At 41.8% G+C, this 12,679-nt stretch overlaps 1 protein-coding gene across 11 annotated transcripts in view; it reads left to right on the forward strand.

Annotated features, from left to right (window-relative positions):
* LOC129754380 (uncharacterized protein CG43867-like) overlaps positions 1 to 12,679 on the forward strand; it is a 691,811-nt gene that overhangs the window by 321,696 nt on the left and 357,436 nt on the right. The gene's annotated exons all lie outside the window — the stretch shown is intronic.

Raw genomic sequence — 12,679 nt, forward strand, 5'->3', positions numbered from 1 at the left:
AAAAAAATACAAAAAATGTGTACTAGCAGATTCTAGTGAAAGTGGAAAATCGATGTGAATCCCGAGATTTAAACTAAAATAAAGAAAAATACATTTTCAACCGTTGTGAATGTAAGACACACAATAAGGAAACCTTCGAAACCAAAAGTTTTCCGGAAGTTTTCTTTTGTGGAAGTAAAAAGCATAGATCGATCTCACGAAACAAAAGTTCGCGCCCCACACAAATCAATACATACTTTCTACAGACTATCCCACAATTCGGTATAAATATACATTTCCGAACGAGGCCAAACAAAAAAAAAACACAACAAACGTCGTAGTGCAGAAGAAAAAGAGTAAACCCAAATCGTAAACGGAACTTCGAAGTTAAAACATCTCGTTCAACAACACAAAGATTACTTCGAACGTAATGCCGAATTTCTGATTTTTTTTACTTTCTTTATGATTTTTAAACGTTTACACAACAACACAATCTGACCACACCTTTTCGAATAAGGAATATTGAAAGTTTTGGATTGGATACCAATAAAACCGGACGATGGAAGGAAGGATCTCTCGTTTTTGTACTTTCTCCTCATTAGATGAAGAAAAAGAACGAAAAAACCGTGCTATGTTGAATACCACTATTATATACTTTTTCAAAAACGCGAAGAAAATGGATAAAACTGTAAGCAGGAAACAAAAGGAATATTGAGACCGCGAGAATATAGGACCTTATAACAAAAAAAAACACCGCTTTTCTCTTACACTGAAGAACGATTGAATTGGAAACATCAAAAACATTTAAAAAAACAGCTACTACACGTACACACACATCCAAAACAACTGGAAGAATAATTGTATAATCCAGCAAAACAATCTATTTTCTAATGAATAAAAAGTATATATATACAAGATAAAAACTTCTTAGTTGGAACGAAGAAAAGAAACTTAACCCCTTTTTAATTAAAATATTCAATGACGCGGGTTGTAATCTATGGCTTTTTTTATATGATTTTATTGTGAAGGTTCACATAGCTTTAGAAGCTAAACAAGATGTCGTAGATATAATCAATAACTCGATAAAATAAAACAGCTTTTTACATTTCCCTCCACTTTTACCAGTGGCTTTTTTATGGTTCGATTCTAGTCGTTTCAACATCCGGTTCAATTGGGTACGCTGTTTACGAACTCATGGACATCGGCTTAGCAGGCAAGTGTTCTGCCAACTAAGCTATATCACGAGCCGTACCAATGGCTGAATCTCTTGGAATTAAAATATACAGAACGTTACACAGGCTGTCTTATTTTGAACGGTCGACACTATCTCTTACTTACAAGAATGTGTCAATCTTTGGACTTCCTATTTATAATTCGTATTATTAATTTTATATGAAAAGTAGGATACTTAATATTAATATTAATCGTACGTACTTGTTCACTCAGGTGTTAAACCTCTGGAGCATCTGAGCTTTAATCTCACGAAAGATTTAGTGACCTGAGTACTGCGCACTTCTGCTTGTTGTGTGCCGATCAAGTTTTGCTTTCGCCTATCCTTTTGCGCATGGCACTCATACTCAAATGAATCGCTCGGTATCGAGATCGATCGAGAGTCACTCTACCGTGTTCCGGCAGCTTTTCGCTACGAGTTCTGTTGACCATCGCTATTCCTGACTGGGAATGCTCTGTTCAACGTTTCAGATGACCTGCTCCGTCTTTCTGTGGCATTATAGCATTCGTCCTTGCATCACCATGGCACCGACGGCACCGAGAAATGTCATTCATGTAATCGGATACTTATATCCAATGAAAGCTCTTTCCCCCTCTCCAGCAAGCAAGTTTGTCCAGGCTCTCTTGTCTCGCCTACAAGCTTCATTTCACTTCCTTTTCCAACTCCGCATATCGTGAGCGGGCGACTGCTTTGGCTCATCCGGTAAATGACTGCTCAATTGCGACATTCATTTACTTCTTCTACTATACACTACCGAGAGTACCATCATGATAAATGCATTCTCTTTTATAACCAGCCCTTTTCATTGAACGAACTTCTTTTTGCGCTTGATAATACTAAGGGGCAATCAGCTGGACCTTGCTCTATCGGATACCCAATACTAAAACATCTACCAATTTCAGCTAAAGCAGTTCTGCTCGCAGCATTTAACCGACTGTGGGCTGGAGGAAGGTTCCCTGTCATATGGAAAACTAGCCTTGTAGTACCAATACCAAAAAACGGATGTCAAAGTCGAGAACTCAATCACTTTCGACACATAAGCCTTACTTGTTGTTCTTCTAAAATTATGGAACGCATGGTGAATCGTCGATTTATTACTCTTTTGGAAGAAAAAGAACTTTTAGACAATCGCCAACATGCATTTTGTCGTGGATATGGGATTAGTACATACCTAGCAGACGTGGGAGAAATCATTAACGAAGCCTTTGCCAGTGAACACCACGTGGATATTGCATCCCTCGATATCTCGAAAGCTTATAATTGAACGTGGAAAGAAGGAATATTGAGACAACTTTGCAACTGGAAAATAGGTGGAAAATTAGGAAAATTCATTAAAAATGTCTTAACTGACCGCATATTCCAAGTGATTATAGGAACAACACTGTCCACAGTCAAAGACGAAGAAAATAGTGTTCCGCAAGGTTCTGTACTCTCAGTTACTTTATTTTTGATCGCGATTAACTCCATCTTTAAAAATCTAAATAAAGGGGTACATGTCTTAGTTTACGCAGATGATATTTTAGTAGCTGTTACGGGACGTAGTCTTAAAGTGAACAACACGAAACTTCAAACAGTTGTAGACAGAATATTAAAATGGGCCAAATCTATGGGATACACAATGGCTCCAGAGAAATGTCTCAGGAGCCACTTCTGCCTTAAAAACCATATACCTTGGAAACTGAAAGTATTATTAGATGGGGTACCAATACCATAGAGAAAAGAGCCCAAAATTCTAGGAATCACTTTCGATAGGCGGATGAATTTTGTGGCACACTGCAAAAAACTAAAGCAAGAACTATATAAATTACCAGCCATTCTTTGGAAAATATTATATCAATACTAGGCCCCATCTACAACAAAGTGATTCGAAATGCTAACGGATTACTTCCAAGCTCTTCTGCTTTCCAGTTGTGCAGAGGCTGGTGTTCTTCCCTTCCACCTTGTTGCCGCTCTTTCTACCACCAAAAAAGTCACCAATGTAGCAGAAAAATTTAGCAAAAATCAATTTCTATATCAAAACGCTTGAACAATATTTAGAAAATACACAGGACTACATCTACCCAACACTGAGCAAGTTTTACGTCTTGGAAATCAACGATGGAACTGCCACAAACTGAAGGTAAATTGGGAAATAAAAAATAAAATTCGTGCAGGAGATGCCCCAAGAAAGGTCATCGCTTGTTATAACTCAATTGTAGAAAACAAGTTCCTAAATCACAACAAACTTTTTACTGATGGCTCTAAACTTGACGAAAAAGTCGGAGCAGGCCTTTATAGCAGTACATTACAAATTTCTCGGAGTCTTCCGGAAGAAACGTCGGTCTTTTCAGCAGAAGCTGCAGCCATAGCGCTGGCACTTTACTACTGCACCTCTACAAGCAACGTTATTGTGTTTTCCGATTCGGCGAGTGTGCTGCTCGCTTTAGAAAATCCAAAAAATCGCCACCCTTGGATTCAACACATTCAACTCGCAGCTCCGGACTACTTTACGTTCTGCTGGATCCCAGGCCATTCTGGAATCCATGGAAACATCGAAGCGGACAGACTAGCAGCCTTAGGTCGCAACGAAACCCAATATGAAGTTGGAATACCTAAATCAGATCTTTCACGTTGGGTAAAATCCAAAATATGGGACGCATGGCTAACGGAATGGAGATCTCAAAGAAATCTGAATCTGGCAAAGATAAAAGGGGAACCCAACAACTGGGATGATCGGGCGAACACGAGCGAACAAATACTACTATCTAGACTTCGGGTGGGGCACACTAGGTCAGAGCATACAAAATTCACTGTCATCAGTCATAAAACTGTGACTGTGAAAAAGTTAAAGCAGTCGCATTCATAACAGACGCCTTCAAATGAGTAACCAAGCAAACGATCTCGCCTCAACCTTCAGTCAAATGAAGCGTCGGAGTAATCATAGTCGCCATCAGCCCGTCGTCGTCTTTTTGACTGTGACGGAATAATGTTCAGATAAAAAAAAACATCTTAAGACGACGCCGAAAACAAAAGTTTCGTTATGGTCGTGGCTGAAAAAAATCTGAAAACAACGATCATCGTTTCCGTTTTTGGAGATCAGTCCAGGATAGTTCGGGACCGGGACATTTTCGAACGTAACATCAACTGTCACGACCGATGAGAATCCGCTAGGGACTAGAAGGACAATATCGACTATGCGCAAAAAAATTGCCTTTCATAATTATTTATATTAAAATTCCTTTACAATATTGTAATTCCGCAATTGGTAGTTTTTTTTTAAACCGAATTTTATTTGTTTTTTTAACACTGGCAAATCGCCCAACAAGCAATCCAAATACACAAAATTTTTCGAATCATACATAAAATGTTTTGAACCGATGCCGTCAATTTGCTTTGACGACCGTCGTTTGAAAAATAACACCGTCACGTGAACAGAAATCCATGACGATAGTCAAGCTTTTCCAGTCCCTTGAAGCTTGACTAGTAGTCAAATGAGATTTGAAACGTGACGATGAAGGAAAATCAGCAACCATGTCAACTATGATGCTTGAAAAATGTCTGCTCTGCACTAGGTACACTCATCGACACTGTATTTCTGGGGGACCATCAAGGATATGTGACGTATGTGATGCGAGATTAACGGTAGAACACGTACTGATGGAATGTCCACAATATTCAGGCCCAAGAAATGCATACCAATTGATGGATCAATCCGGAATGCACTTTCGAACGATGCAGTAGAAGAAGAAAAAATGTTGTGTTTCCTGAAAGAATCTTATTTGATAAAAGAATTGTAAAAAAGAGCCTTTTTCCTAGAGACGAACCAGCCAAAGGCTGAAAGTCTCTCTAATAAAGACAAAAAAAATGCATTCTCGATTCAAAACCAGTGTTCTTCGACTGTTCCGTCTGTCGGGAGCTCCGAGGCTCGGGATTCAAGCTGTTCAAAGTACGCCCTCTTTACCTCAGGATTCTCCGGCCGGCGGACGTTGTATCGACATCCGACTTTCTTCTGTAGGCCACCGCCACATTCTTATTTTGGCGTCAGGTGAATGACCTCTTTCGGGGGCTTTTGTGCACCTATTTTTGGCAAAGCAAAAGTTAGGCCTCTATTTTTCGGGTCCAGTAGGGAAAGACGAGGACTACTCAAAGAATTCGCGAATTGGGATGTAGTTGTTTGCCTTAGACTTCTTCGTTCCGGTTGCGAAAGTCAAGCTAGACCAGGTCGATCAGAGGACGATAGAGACTCCTAGCTCAATTACGTCCAGTGATTAGAAAAGTCAGGATCAATTACTTTGAAATTCGAATAGTCTGTGCTAGGTAAAACTGAAGGACTGTTTAGAGTGTAATAAAGTGGTGCATTCAATCAGTAGTCACAGGTACGAGGTACGACGCACACTCACCGCAGTATCCAACCTAGCAACCTAGAAGACGGGCCTCATTGAAGCGCGGCTCCACAGCCGTTTGCACCATGACACGAGTGGCCGACAGCACTGCGGTCACATCAGGCTGGTTAGCGGCTGATAACCGGACCAGCATTCGCCAAACAATTCATCCAGCAAAACCATCACCGGATTCAACTGAACTTACACCAGGTCAGTCTACATAGCTGCGCATTTGCTATGTGGTGACCGGCCGAACAAAAAATGTTCTAATCGCCCCGTCTTAGCTATCTGCATAGGCCTCGTCCACCAAACATCATCCAGGAGGGCGATATATAGCCGCAAAGGAGCGATCGAACGCGACGAAACTAACATCAAGTCCCCAAAAACAGCTAACAGTCTGACCGTCTCTATTGAGCTGGACGAATTAAATGTTTTTTGGCACTTTTTGGCAGGAAAATCGAGGTTTTTCGGACTGGCAAGCAGTCAAAAGTAGCCTTTTCACCACCACCCATGAGGTGAAAAAATCGAAAACTAAACAAAAAAGACGCAAAATCATGAAGTAATCTTGCGAGAAACCAAGCGTCTCCACCATAAGCACTGCTAGTTAGAAGTTTGAAAGAGGGAAAGTTTCAAGTCCTAAAAAAGAAGAATGTAAAACCAACATGACACGCATAAAACGACAATAACGACGATTAAGTGATTAGGTTAATTGGAAAGGGAGTCACACGTTGACCATTTTTTCGGGATTAAATTGCTTTGTTACTTTACTGCGGAGATAGGCCGCGAATCAAATCGATCCTTTCTTTTTTGGTCCATGTAACGGGTTTGGTCTTGTCCGACGATTCGAACCGCTAGCATGCTTTGTAACGAACGACGAACTCCCATTTGCAAGGATTTATTTTGGGTTTTGTTTCGGCTTCGGGCGATAGTCACGGTTCGAAGTATGGGTCCCTTTCTAGAGTCCCTCCCGCTTCTTTCCCAAATTAGGAAATCGAAAGGAACTCGTTAAACCTTATGTGCTGGTTGAACTACTTACTTAATGATCCCGCGCCGATCCTCCGGTGCATAGGGCCGTGGTGCTGGTCGAAGAGGAAAGAGAAATTCACCGATCACCATGTTTCATTGCCACAAAATTCTTCCACCAACTGATGCGCTCAAGGCCCTGATTGTCGGAACCAATCTTTGTGTTGACGTCGCTCGCCAAATGGATTTGAATGTCACCGTAAGGAATTTTCTCAACCACGCTTTTCAGTTGACTGTAAAACTTTATCCTTCTACAAATCGGCAACGTCAGTTGGCGCATAATACTGGATCATTCTAAGGATTCTAACTCGCATCCTGATGAGAATCGCATAGGCCAGTGGTCTTAACAGGAAACCAGCTTCTGGTTCCCGAGTAGCGTGTTCCCCTCGAATCTCGTAAACCAACGGACTTCGCTGAGTCCCTACATCTCTAGCAAGTTTAGCCAGTTTAAAATTTTCTAAGTTCAGTCCGTGATTTCATGCTAAAAGTCGTCGCCAAAGTTCCAGTTCGATTATCGCTTCTTTCGGTTTGGCTATTCGATCTCCACCTGCAGCCTCTGGTGGCGAATAGCGGAATATAGCCTGTTACAGTAGAACTTCGCTTATTCGTATGTAGGGAAAATGTAGGAAACGAGCATTTGAAACCGTAACTAATTTAAGCATTCAAAATGTTTCTTTCTCAATCTAACTTGCGATCTAAAAATACTGAAGTGAATGAAACTAAGACATTTGATTCACTTTTTTTCATTTTGCAGCGCAAAGCTCGGTCAATGTGGGTGGGATACCGAGATCCAGATGGCTCGAAAAATACGAAAGCTCAGATAGCCGGGTATCGGATAAGCGAGGTTCACTGCGAATTAGCATACATGAACAACTTTCGAACGAATAGTAGAAGTACAGAAGAGTATATGAGAGCTTGATCAAAAACTGCGGCATATTTTGCGAATCACGTGAGGTGACTTGCCAACCTTTTTAATGGTAATCCTGACTCCAACAAGTAAGTGGTAAAAAGCGTGGTAACTTCGAGAACACATGAAAGCTCATCTAAGGTACACCGGGGCAAGTGCAAACGGTTTTCACCATAGTTCAACTTTCACATGTCCTAAAAAAATTCTATATATTCTATTCTATATTTTTTATTTATAGAGGGTTTTAACCAACTTGGTCATTCGCCCTCTTAAGAAAAGTTTACATTTTTAACTTATGTCTAGAGTTTTTGGATTATTTTAGTACTTCTCAAGAATTGTAGTAGGTAGTCCTCGTTGAGCACATTCAACGCCCTCGATACGTCATGGTCAATTCCACAGTTCTGTCGTTCTGTCCCATATAACCTGCATTCTCCAATAATATGCGCAACTGTTAGTGGTTGATTGCAGGTGTTGCACGTGGTTATCCCTTTTGTGAAAAACTCTGAGTGCGTGAGCATGGTGTGTCCAATTCGGAGTCTAGTCAGAGCACGTTGTTCCAGGGGGATGTTTCTATCTTTCCAGCGTAAAGTGGTAGATTTGATTCTCCTCAAGAAAAGTTGCCGGTTACCTAGCCAATCTTCTTCCCATTTAAGCCTTATCTCCGATCTTATCCATGTGATCATGTCGGGCGCTGGAGTCTCAGTTGACATTTTCGGACCACTTCTACCTTTTTCAGCTAATTCGTCAGCTTTGCTATTTCCATCGATACCTACATGACCGGGGATCCAACACAGGGTTCCTTTAAGTTTTTGGAGATTTTCTTCAATCTCTTGCACCCATGGATGAAGAGATTTTCCAGACTCCACTGCCTCCAAAACGCTAGCTGAATCAGAAAAAATGACTACCGAATATCTTGATTTGTGGGCAATCGTTTTAAGTGCGAATAATATCGCCATAGCTTCCGCCGAAAAAATAGTACACTCTTCCGGTAGTTGATAGCAGATCTCTCGATTACCACATGATATGCCAAATCCGACCTGTTTGTTAGCAACTGAACCATCGGTGTAAATCTGGAGATGATTTAAATAGCGTTGTTCAAGGTGGTTTTTGAACAGTTGGACTGCCTTTTGGTTACTTTCTCCTACTTTAAAACTTTTTTTGATCGACCAGTCTACATTGGGAGTTTTGAAATTCCATGGTCGGGTGCAAACTGATCTGGATTTACAAACATTGGGAACATCTTTTCCAGTTAGTGATTTGAATGCTTGAAGTGTCCTTTGTGAGGCCGGAGTGATTGTAGCATGTGGTTTTTCGAGCGTGCGAATGGTGGATGTTGTCATGCGCTCTATTAATCGGTAAATCCACGGTAGAGTTCCGCTTTCTGCATGAAGGGATAATATTGGACTACTCCGCAAGGCGCCAGCAGCGATGCGTATACCGGAGTTATAATTGGGCATTAGTGGTTTTAGCGAGTTGATGCCTTTTCTCCCTAAAGTGTTAATTGCGTAAAATATTTTTGATTCACCTATACTCTTGAACATGTTCAGTAGGCATGTTCTTTGACCTCCATATGATCGACCGCCTATTGCACGTAAGAGGTTTAGGCGAGACTCTAATGCTGCTTTGGTTTCGAAAATTTGGGGCGAAAAGTTTAAAGTTTTAGTGAACGTTGTACCGAGGATGCGCGCTTTTTTTACTTCAGGAACGATTTTACCATTTATAGTTATTTGGGGGACCGTTTTGTGTTTTCTTCTCTTACAAATGTGAAGTATGCTTGACTTTTCCGAAGAAATCGTGAAATTTATCTCGTCAGCCCATTCGATCACTTTTGTCACAGCATTCTGCAATTTTTTCCTAACACTTTTCACTTGTGCCCCTGATACAAGTAACACTATGTCGTCAGCATAAACGAATGTTTGCACTCCGCGGGGGATTCTTTCGAATAACGGCTCCATGGCAATTAAGAATAGTGTTACAGCAAGAACTGATCCTTGTGGAACTCCATTTTCTATGGATTTCAACTGGGATAAAGTTCCACCGACCAGTACTTTGAACGATCTGTTTGTTAAGAAGTCTTGGAGGAAATTATATGGATTTCCACTAATTCCCCATCTAGCTAAAGTATCGAGAATGGGTGCTTTTTGAGCAGTATCGTATGCTTTGCTGAGATCTAGTAGGGCCAACTCAGAGTGTTGTTTGTTTTCAAATGGATTGTCTAAGGCAGCCTCCAGTTCTGTTAAGTATTGTTCTACACCCCTTCCTTTTCTTGTACATCTGAACGCGTATTGGTTGCGGCTCCATAGATTTCGGTCTTCGATCCACTGAACGAGCCTTCGGTTGACCATGCGTTCCATAGTTTTTCCAATACAACTCGTTAGCGATATTGGTCTGTGGTTTTCAGCTTTTTTAGGATCTTTCCCTGGTTTTGCCAGGGGTATTATTATGGCTTCTTTCCAAGAGGGTAGAAAAGTTCCATTCGCCCACAGCTCGTTAAAGCAGTCGAGGAGTTGCGTTTTGGTTGTAATGGGTAGTCGTCGAATCATTTCGTTACTTACGCTATCTGGTCCCACAGAGTTGCCTTTTTTGGATTTCGTCGCGTGGAAAAACTCCTGTATAGAGAATTTTCTTTTCAGCTCGGACATTACCTTTTCATTTTTCCGGCTGGTACGTGGTGGCGGTGGAAATGGTAATTGGGGTTGATTGGACATTGACTGAAAATGGTCTCCAAGGCTTTCTGCAACTTTTTTGTGGTCCTCTGTTATTCCGTTTAGGGTTTCAAGTACTATTCGGGAATATTTTCGTTTCCCAGAGAACCGATTGAAATTCTGCCACATAACTGTTGTGGGGGTGTCGGATGTAAAAGTGGCGACAAAGTTTTCCCAACTCGTTTTTTTCGCTTCCGCTATCCCACGACGTGCCGCATTGCGAGATACTTGGAACTCTTTTAAAGCGCTGGCGCGTTGTTGGTCGTCTGCTGGAAGGATTCTCAGGCGTCTCAACTTTCGTCTTCGATCTTTTATTAGTTCTTGTACATCTTTGTTCCACCAGGGCACTGATTTACGGCAGCAGTTGCCACTTGTACGGGGGATGCTGGCCTCGGCTGCTTTAACTATTGCTACTGTTATTTCAGCTAGACTCGGTGTCGTGTTGTGGGAAAGTTTTTCTAGTAATACATTTTCGAAAAGCTGCCAGTCAGCTTGATTTTCGAGCCAGCGTGGGCGTTTGGTTAACTTTTTTGGTGATGTGTTAATTGTTACTCGTATCGGGAAATGATCACTGCCGGAAAGGTCACTCCCACCGGATATAATTTATAGTAGATCGCTACCCGAATGGTTTGGTCCTAAAGATGACACAATAATCTTACAATTGAGTCCAACTGAAGGCAACAATCTCCCGAAAAACCCATTCACCATAAGCAAATCTGTTCAACTCGACGGTGGAAGGATTGATTACGCTAAAACCGAAGCTAAAGGAACCAAGTACACCATCAAGGTTCGTGGCCGAAAATTAGCTGAAAAGATCTTGAAACTGGATTCCTTGATCGATGGAACTCCTATCCAAGTGACGCCTCACCCGCAACTGAACTTCACTCGTTGTGTCGTTACTTGTCGAGATGTACTAGATCTTGGCGATGAAGAACTTCTGACAGAATTGAAATACCAAAATGTGACGAGTGTTCGAAGAATAACGAGAAAAGTACAAAAAGAAACAGTTAAAACTGCTTCTCTTGTACTTACGGTTGCAGGCATTGAAAAACCAGAGTATATTTATTTTGGCCTCCTTCGAATCCCAACACGTCCGTATTACCCATCACCTATGCTCTGCTTCAAATGCCTTAACTACGGCCATACTAAATTGAGGTGTGAAGGAAATGAAAAGTGTCAAAACTGCTCCCAGGAACACGAAGGAGATTGCCAAAACCCTACATTCTGCCTCCATTGTAAAAGAGACCACTCTGCACTGAACCGACAATGCCCTAAATACTTAATGGAAGATCAAATTTGCAAGATGCAAATAGATTTAAAAATTTCGTTTCCCGAAGCACGACGACTGTACGAATCCAAGCAAAAACAACCTTCATATGCTGAAATTAGCTCACCAAAATCACCCCTACAAGATGAACTCCATAAAAAAGACCAGGTAATTCAACAGCTGCGGAAAGAAATAGAAGAATTGAAGACGACCTGCAAAACTCTTCAATCAAATTTTCAAAAGGCAAAAACATGGATACAAAGGTCCCAAAGTCTTGAAAGAAACCGCTCACAAAGCCAGGACAATGATTCGTCAACGAAGTCCATCAAAATTGTTGTTGAACCACCCAAACCCGAAAACCCAACAAAAGACAACTACGCACAGCAATCGAACCGAAAAAGTCGCTCCTTGGCACCAACGGAAACCCAAAATCGTTCCGTGACACCAGTCAAGAGGATCCAAAGTGACTCCCAGAAACAAACACAACCTCCACAGAAGAAACAAGCCACGATCAAACCCAGCTTAGAATATGATAGCGCAATGGACATCGCATCTGAAACAGAAATCCCCGAGAGCCAGGATATGTTTTCTCAAAACTAAATCATCAAAATGGCCCTTCCCCAATCAACTTTTACTACCGACCAAACAACAACATCTTCAGAAGTATCACTTCTACACAGCCTTAGTTCGGTGCCAGCCGCAAATCTGGTTGACCCTGGTTCACCCGGGTCGCTTGCTGGCACCAGACACCTGTGTATTTCACAGGCAAGTACCCCACCGCATATCCAATCCGAACATATTTCCGATGCACCGTACCTTTCAGCACCCACGCAATCAATCACCAATCAATGGACTGGCAGTAACACACCGTTACTTACACGTCACCACAGCAACAGTACCACCACACCCAAAAACCGAGCCTCAGCCTGCGAAGAATCGCTTAGTACATCATCAGAAGTACCACTTCAACACAGCCCTAGTTCGGTGCCAGCCGCAAATCTGGTTGTTCCAAGTCCTGGTTCACCCAGGGCGCTTGCTGGCACCAGACACCTGTGTATTTCACAGGCAAGTACACCACCGCATATCCAACCCGAACATATTTCCGATGCACCGTACCTTTCAGCACCCACGCAATCAATCACTAATCGATGGACTGGCAGTAATACACCGTCACTAACAAGTCACCACAGCAATAGTACCACAACA

Source organism: Uranotaenia lowii, chromosome 3 (genome assembly GCF_029784155.1).
Source record: "Uranotaenia lowii strain MFRU-FL chromosome 3, ASM2978415v1, whole genome shotgun sequence".
In the NCBI taxonomy this organism is placed as follows: Eukaryota; Metazoa; Arthropoda; class Insecta; order Diptera; family Culicidae; genus Uranotaenia; species Uranotaenia lowii.